Source organism: Glycine soja, chromosome 14, assembly GCF_004193775.1.
Source record: "Glycine soja cultivar W05 chromosome 14, ASM419377v2, whole genome shotgun sequence".
NCBI classification, from domain to species: Eukaryota; Viridiplantae; Streptophyta; class Magnoliopsida; order Fabales; family Fabaceae; genus Glycine; species Glycine soja.
This window is the reverse complement of record NC_041015.1, coordinates 14,561,437-14,570,101: the sequence shown is the minus strand read 5'-3', so window position 1 is coordinate 14,570,101 and position 8,665 is coordinate 14,561,437.

Below are 8,665 nucleotides of genomic sequence, written 5' to 3'. Positions count from 1 at the left end.
TGACTTGAGCTATGTTTAAGTAAGTTGTATCTCATTTATATGATATACTATGTTGTCCTATTTCTTTCTATTAGCTAGAAATGTGATAACTCACTCTTCGTGTGCTATTTGTGTTTGAATCCTGTGATGATCTTGAACCTTGTGTTCGTGGGAGCAGATGGTTAGGTGGATGACTATGAAGAACCTCATGCTAGAGGATGCAAGAACACAATGCTCTAATAAGATGTGACATTGGGGTATAGGTTTCTATATTAATTGCATGAAGTCTTGGACGACCTTGTTTTGAGCCGAGATGATTTATTATTTATTTTGACAAGTTTTATTATGATGTTAGAAAAGTGAATGTGAGTCTTTTGCCCTTTTGAAAGGATTTTATTTAAATGTGTTTTAAAAACTTTTAATTAATTCTGATTTCTTATTCCTTTTATTATTAGTACATAATGTGAGGGGTAGAGGGCGTCACAGACTTTGCTTGAATAGTTTTCTTCACTATCTTGGTGGAGAAGAGAATTGAAAAAGGTCATTGATTTTACTTATCAAAGAGGATATTTTTTCCATCAAACAAAGAAAAATACCACAATAGCCATTGTTCACAAACCCTACTTCCAAAATGCTAACAAAGTGCTATGGTCTAGAGACGAGGCATATATGTGGCACACATTTGATGATTATCCTTTAGAACAAAGCTTCAAGGCTTAGTTGACTCAGCATATGCTCGAGATTAATGGTTATCACCCCACAACACCTGATCCAGCTCAGGCTAGCTCATCATAAAAACCTAAAGGAAGTTACATTATGGAAGACATACTTGATAGCATGACTCAACATGACACCAACATGCCAACAGTAAATGAAGAACCTACTCCATATGTTGAAGATTCTCAAGATTTGAATTAAAAAAATAATGGATGATCTTCTTGAGAAAAAGCTAGAAGAGCTAGAGTTTGGATGTCCTTATTGGCATCCAGTCTATGGAAGTATAAACTTAGAAGAATAGAAAAATCTCAATCTCTCTCGTAGTCATTCTTCTATACACAAGGGTTAAGACTTATCTTGAATAGGAGGATTGTCAGGAATTTGCTTTAGGATTTTGTTATCTAAAATAAAGTTATTTTATGTAATGGTGTGTAGCAGCATGCTTTGTAATAGTGACTAACTAAAGTCATAGTAGTATGTTGTGATGTATGTTCTCATGTAGTTTATGACGTAACCCATGAATGTAACTTTGTAAATTTGGCTCTATAAATAGTGGGGAGATCCTTCGTTATGGACATCGAGCCTTCAAATAAAATCAATGTTCATAACTTATCATGAGTGTATTCTAAAATTGTTCTCTTCTCTCTAAAAGCCTAGTATAATGTTTCTATCATAATCTCCTTTCCAGATATGCAAGTATGCTTTACACTTGGCCTTTATTGGGTCTTGTGTATCAGAAAGCCTTTGACTAGGATACCATTACAATGACCCTCTATATCTTTGAGACATTATAACTAGTAGCTAAATTGAGCCATGATGCTAGAAGTTTGTGAAATGTTGACTCAATGGGTGAAAGTGTATAATGTTCTTGTAGATATAGGGGCTCTCGATATAGTATAGTATCAGAGCCTCTCAACATTCCAAGAGAGAGAGAATATGATAGTGATATTATATGAGGTAAATAAGAGAGAACTAAAGACAATGATGGAACTTACCATTTATAAACCAAACACTCTCCAACACCTATTGTGCTATCAACTATGCACAATTGTTATTTTATCATACAAATTTCCAAGTAAATATTTGCAAAATAAAAATAGTCTAATATTATTATCCTTGTCTCTATATATAAGATCTTTTTCATTTATTGTTAGTCCCTTTTTGTAAGACTTTCATCCAAAAAGTCTGGTGCATTAATTAGTTTTATCTTATAATACCCTTAATGAATTATAGTATTCTCTCTCAAACATTAATTATTTCTTGGTGCAAAATAATTAAGTGGGAAGAGAAATGAAAGATAATTTTGAAAGAGCAATATAAATAATTGAAAATTTTAATGTGAATAACTAAATTGATCATTTTTCTTAGAGAGTTGACATGTCTTATATATAGTGACAAAGATAATATGAAAAGTCACTTAATTACAAATTAACATATATGATAAATTTATTAGTTTTATAATTTAAAAGTCATATTTATTATGATTTTTATTTAATTAATAATATAAAAATATATATTTACAGAGATTGAACTCATATTTGGGATTTTTTTTATAAAAAAAATAAAAACAAACTTATTCTTTGTTAAAGTTTTCTCAAGAATTTGACAAAAATAAAGGATTGTTATCTAAACCAAATTAAATTATAAAAAAATAAGAGTTATGAATTGTTTTCACACGCTAAAACATTTCTAAATGCCCCTTCATATGTTGATGGGGACGTAGCTGAATCTTATAATGACGATTGTCTTTCTTTGAAGGCTAAAACTTGAGTAAATGCATAGTTTTTGGAATTGGACTATTGTGACTCTTGCAACATTTCATGTAACTTAATTTGCTTGCATGTTTGCATATATCTTTTTTTCTGTATTCAGCTAAGAAAAATAGTGATCAAGCAATAATCTTCCCATTAAAAAAAAAAAACAAAATAAAGAAAGAAAGAAAAAGAAACGAGCCAGGATGGCGAAGCACAGAAAGCAAAATGAAACCAGGGATCTAGCAAATAAAGTCAGCATTGGTGGACCCACTTTCACATTCAATTAAGATAAACATTTTCATTAAGACCTTTTTTGCGTAGGCTCGTATTCGAATCAATTGATCTAAATTTTACTTTTTATACATTTAATTTCATTAATAGATAAATTGAAATACAAAACAATGATAATTGAAACGTCAATATACGATGGTGGGGTTCTGCTTAGACTACACCAAGTAAACATCTCAGCCACATTCATTACATAGGGCCAGTTGGGTCAGAAAAGGTTTTAGTTTAACGAAAAATTATTTTCTTTGCTTAGTGGATTGTAATACCAACATGATAAGACAGATATACTTTTAAGCCAAGTTGGATACCACAAAGATCAGGATCGAAACTGTGCCAACAATGTTTCTATGGCTCAGTTACACACTATCTCCACCGGTGTTCATGGATTGATTGTTGTAGCATTTCTATATAAGTGGTAAAATGGATTAAAACAAATGAGTAGGTATGAATTTGTTCAATAAAATATAGTGCTTCAACTTTACATTAAAAAAATTCTAGTCTTTCAAACTTATCTGATTATAGTTTGATTTGGGTTTACCAAGTAAAAAATGTGTTTTCATCCAACTAGAAACTCTTTGTAAACTGCTTAAAAAAAAACTCTTTGTAAAAGTTTGAATTTGAATTAAATTTGAGTTTTTCTAACTTGATATGATTATGGTTTGATTTGAGTAAAACTGTTAAAATGGATCCTTTGACTTGTTCCAATGGGTCGAGTGTGAAAATTTAGCTGAACACAACCTGAATTTCATATGGGTTGAGTTTTTTGTGGTCGGTTGGACCAAGTTAAATTAGATTGTTGAATTTTATTTTGTCTAAATTTATATAAATTTAAAAGGAAAAAAAAATTAAAATAACACTAAGCTAAAATAGACGAAATGGTGTTCGATCTACAATGCTTAAGCTCAGTCTGACCTAGCTATTTTATTTAGGCCACAATTTTCATATTTCAGATCGGGTCCTGATCAATTTTGATAACTCTAGATTTGGGTTTAACTTCATAAAAATTGTGTTTTCATTCAACTTCAAACTCATATTAAAAGTTTGAATTGATTTTGAGATTTCTTTTATTGGGTGGTTTGTTATAATTAGCATTTCTCATTAGGTTGGATAGCCTGTTTTATCACTTCTATTTTTTGTTTTACACTTTTGATTTAAAGGTTTTCATATTTTCATTATTGCAGTAAAAATAAAATTTCCATTATTATTTTAGTTTAGAGTACAACGATCGAGTAGTTTAGCATGTGCACATGCAGTGCACAAAAAAATATTTTTTATACGATTAAAATTTATAATTTATAATATATATATATATATATATATATATATATATATATATATATATATATATATATATATAAGAAGATTATATTATAATTTAAACTTATAATAAATAAATATTTGTAAACATATAAATTATTATGTTTTAGATTTATGATAAATAATTTATATTATGATAAATTGTTATTATTACATATTGATAATTTTTTAAAAATCAAATTAAAGGTAAAATTAAAGATTTTAAAAATGATAATCGAAAGAAATAAGAAGTTAAATTAGCCCATTCAATTGATATTCAAAACATAATATCATATTCCAAATGTATGTTAATTAGGAGCGTATTTGAATTTTGAAAATAATATATATATGGGTCTTATTATTTATAAAAATTCAACCAACTAAATTATTTATAAGGTCTTATTATTAATATCAATTCAACCAACTAAATTACACTAACTAAATTTTTCATTAATTAATTTAGTTGGTTGAATTATTGTCATGGTTTCCTTTGCATTTAAGAAATGCAACAGTGATCAAAAAGTTATTTCAGGTTGTATAAACACTCCTCACGGCCTCAACCACATATCTTTTTTTGTTGTGTGTATGAAAGCTAGCTTTGCAATCAATGACATAACATACCAACAGTATAAGGTGTATCACTGTATCCCAACAATGAAATTATATGAACACTGAATCTGTGATATGGTTTGCATTCGAACTCTTTTTCTTTCTCTCAGTTTCATGAGATCCTGGGCAATTAACAGATGATACATAAGTAGAGGCCTTCAAGCAGATACCCACAAACCACAAAATTAGGGATATATGTATGGTATTGGTCCTTCAAGAATCACGTGGGAGGTGTTTAATTGCCTTGTTGTCACTATTTTATATTATGTTGCTGTTTTCTTATGTTTGGTGACTTTGATTTTTGCCTAGCTTGTTCATCACACGTGACCTCTCCTCCCTCTATCTCTCTAAAATTATCAAAATATATGCATGGCACTTTCAAACAATAAAAGTGTGTAATAAAAGAATTTAACTGAATTACTTGAATAAAATACATAAATATTACAAATTTTTAAGTATCATCTTTAATTCTTATCAATGAAAAAGTATTAGAAACCTCATCGTTTGAGTATACCCGAAGAACCTGATAAACTTGACAAAACCGATTATGGCTTTGACAAACCTTTGATTAGTTTATGTTGCGTTTTTTTTTTTTCTTGTTCTTGAACCCATACAAATTTTAGTTTGAGTAATGCGTTTATAATTCAAACCCGTGAACATTATATGACTTTTTTTTTTTTTTTTTAACTACAAACGTTATATGACTTGATAATACAGATAACGTTCTATGGATGCGGTGTGGTGAGCGTTATAATAATGCGTTGATAGTACATGCAATTTATTCAATTTATAATTCTAGTATTTACTTTCCCTTTGTATTTTATAGCACAAATTAAAACTGACATTATAAATATGTAGAAGTAAACTTTTCAAGGAGGCCACTCCCTGTGCAGAGGTCAAAGGATACAATAACCGTAACACTGACATTTGTAGAAGTCAATTCTATACATCCTTGTTTTTTTATGACGTTTTTACACCGTGTATCCTCGTAGGGCAATTTGTTAGATTTATATTATTTATATAATATATTTTTTTTCCAATATTTAGTTTCAAAATATACTTATTTTAAAAAATTTATATCCTATAAAAATTACTTTTAATAATACTTTATATGACAATGACAACAATAATGACGGTGACAATAAAATAATTGTGCTAGTGCCAATGTCAACAATGATTATAACAATAGTGACCGTGATAACATTAACAACGGTAATAATAATAATAATAGTAGTGATAGAGGTGACATTGGTAATGAATAGTGATAGTGACAACAATCTAGCCTTGATGGTACCAAATGCAATGGTGATAATGCTTAAGGCAACCGTGGCGGTGGTGGTGATAGTAGTCGATGATGTTTTTGGGGATAATGACACTAGAAATGATTATTGTTAAATGTAGAGAATGTGTATTTTTTTTTAAAACTAAATATCAAATTAACAAATTTTAATTCTTAATTTTTAAAATGAATGTAAAAGTATTTTGAAAATGAGTTTAAAATCATTTTATTTTATTTTTAAAATTACATTTAAATATCAAAAATAAAAAACTCACCACCATCCAGACAAACCTTAAAGAAAATCAAACTCAATATTACTGCTTGAACTTTCAGATACTAAAAGAAATCAGAACAATATAATAAATTGTTCAATCATCCTCTAATCAACCCAAAATGGTTAATAGTTATGCATGACTGTGGCTTATTGCTTGAGTGGATTTCACTCTTATTGGATCAAGGCCTGCTACTTCTGCTATTCTGCATATGTATTCTGCATATGCTACCATTCTGTTTTAATCACTTTCTGTTATTCAGTTAATTCTGTTATAACTATTCTATTTGTAGTTTCCTACTGTTCCTCCTATATATATTTGTGTATAGCTGATGATTGTGGGAGATATAGCCTTTGTAAACTTTCTTGCAAGTTTATCAATATACTGATTCTGAGTTTTTCCTCAACATCTTTTTTGTTTCTTTCTTTCTTTTTGTTTTTTCATTCCAAGTTATTACAAAGCTAATAACTTCAATAACTCTTGAAAGCAGAATTTCCTCAAGCAAAGTAATGGCCTTTTGCTTGGTAACAATATTTTATGGCCTAGAAAAGAATTGAAGATAAGCTATTTACACCTAACTCCCCTTTCGAAAACAACAAATATGAATGAAGACTACTCTTCCATTATTCTCAATATCCTCACAGCAGATATATTGAGAATATCCTTTTGCTGGGTCTTACTTTCTGTTTTTAATTTCCTTGTTTGTCACGTATTCAGAAATCTATAGAAAAGAACCACCAAAATTGTTGACAACCATTTTTGGATGTATTAAGGAGATTGTGGTCCTTTGGCTAGCTCCCACCAATATTATCTATATACATATATCTTCCACCTACACGAAACCATATAATGTAGCTCCTAACTTCGATATAGCTAGTTGATTTTCTTTTAGGTAGTAATAGATTTTTATGAATCCACCCTGTTATATTCATTTACATTATTGCAAAATTAAATTTCTGCGAGTGACTTTCTGTGGGCATGTCAAAACACTTCCCACTTCAAGCATATATAAATTACTTTCTGCATGTAGGGCTATGCGCTATATTGACTTAAACTGCTTTAGTTAAACTTGTACGATCAATATATATTAAAAATTCGTATGATCGAATAATGCCAACTTTAGTCTTGACTTTGATTTTCGTAATAATCTTTTTTATTATTGATTCTGTGATTGCAAGCCTCATTTAACCTTCCATTACTCATGTGATCTATTTTGTTGGAACGACGCTTATATATTAAGAGAGTTAAATTTGACAATACCCAGCATAAAAATGTAACGGTAATAGTATATATATAAACACTAACTAGCAAGAAAAAATAAAATAAAAAAATAAAAAATTTTCCATAACAAGTTGGGACATTTAAGTTCTGAATTTTGTAAGGTTTTCCACCTTACACTAGAATTTAGCAGCTTAACAAAAGCATTCTTGAAATCTTCAAAGAATATATTCCCACTGTCTGTTAATTTTTTTTATTCATTTGTCAAAAAGCGAAGTTCTCTAAGATTTGAACATTGAAGTTCCATACATTATTTTTGGATAAACTTCATATGCACTTGGGAGAAAAATAAAAAAAAATGAATTGAGTTTTTTGTCCAAATTAAAATAAAGTTATGTAAACTTTTATAACTTTTTTCATTTAACTTCTTCGAAAGTTAAAATTTATAAGTTAATTTTAACTTATGAAAAAATTCAATACTACATATAGTTCTTTTTTTCCTGCCATAAGTACTTATTAAAAAAGTTTCTCCAAACATCACCTAATAAGTAATTAATGTTACCATCCTCCCTTCCTCCCCAAAGGCGATTTCAACCAATAAACTGACCTGAAAGAGATATACTCACTAGCTGCTAATAAAGAAATCTGAAATTTGTATGAGGCCCATGAGGATATATTGTATGCATTTAATTTATATATAGTATCATTATAAAGTGTTTTTACAAAAGCATTATATGATATGATAAAGTAATCAAATATTTGTATAAAATTATTATACACTAACGTGAATAGAAACTAAACTCATTCTATTGACACATGCAAGTCAAGCAGTGAATTATTTTTATTCTTATCGTTTATTTTCTGGAAATCAATTTTCTAACAAATAATTAAGTTTGAACTGTTAGATTATAGTGAGGACACGGAGTAACTCCTTTTTTAGAGTTACTCTTGGAGTCACTTGATCTCTTTTCTTAAAAAAAAAACAAAAGAATTTTTTTATAACAGCTAGTAGTTGGATCCAAGGATCAGAAAGGGACCATATAAACCCAACACACACGATCATTGTATAATAAGAGGGCATGATTGTGTTGGCCAGGGACCAGGACCGAGCTGTTTGAAAGATGAGATTTAAGATTTGCACTGGAAAGGAGACAGATCGACCTTGTTACAAGTATTGAACTATTTCTATAATCATAGTTAATCAGTTATAGATTACTTTTTGGAAAACTGTTGTGCTTAGTTATAGTACAAAC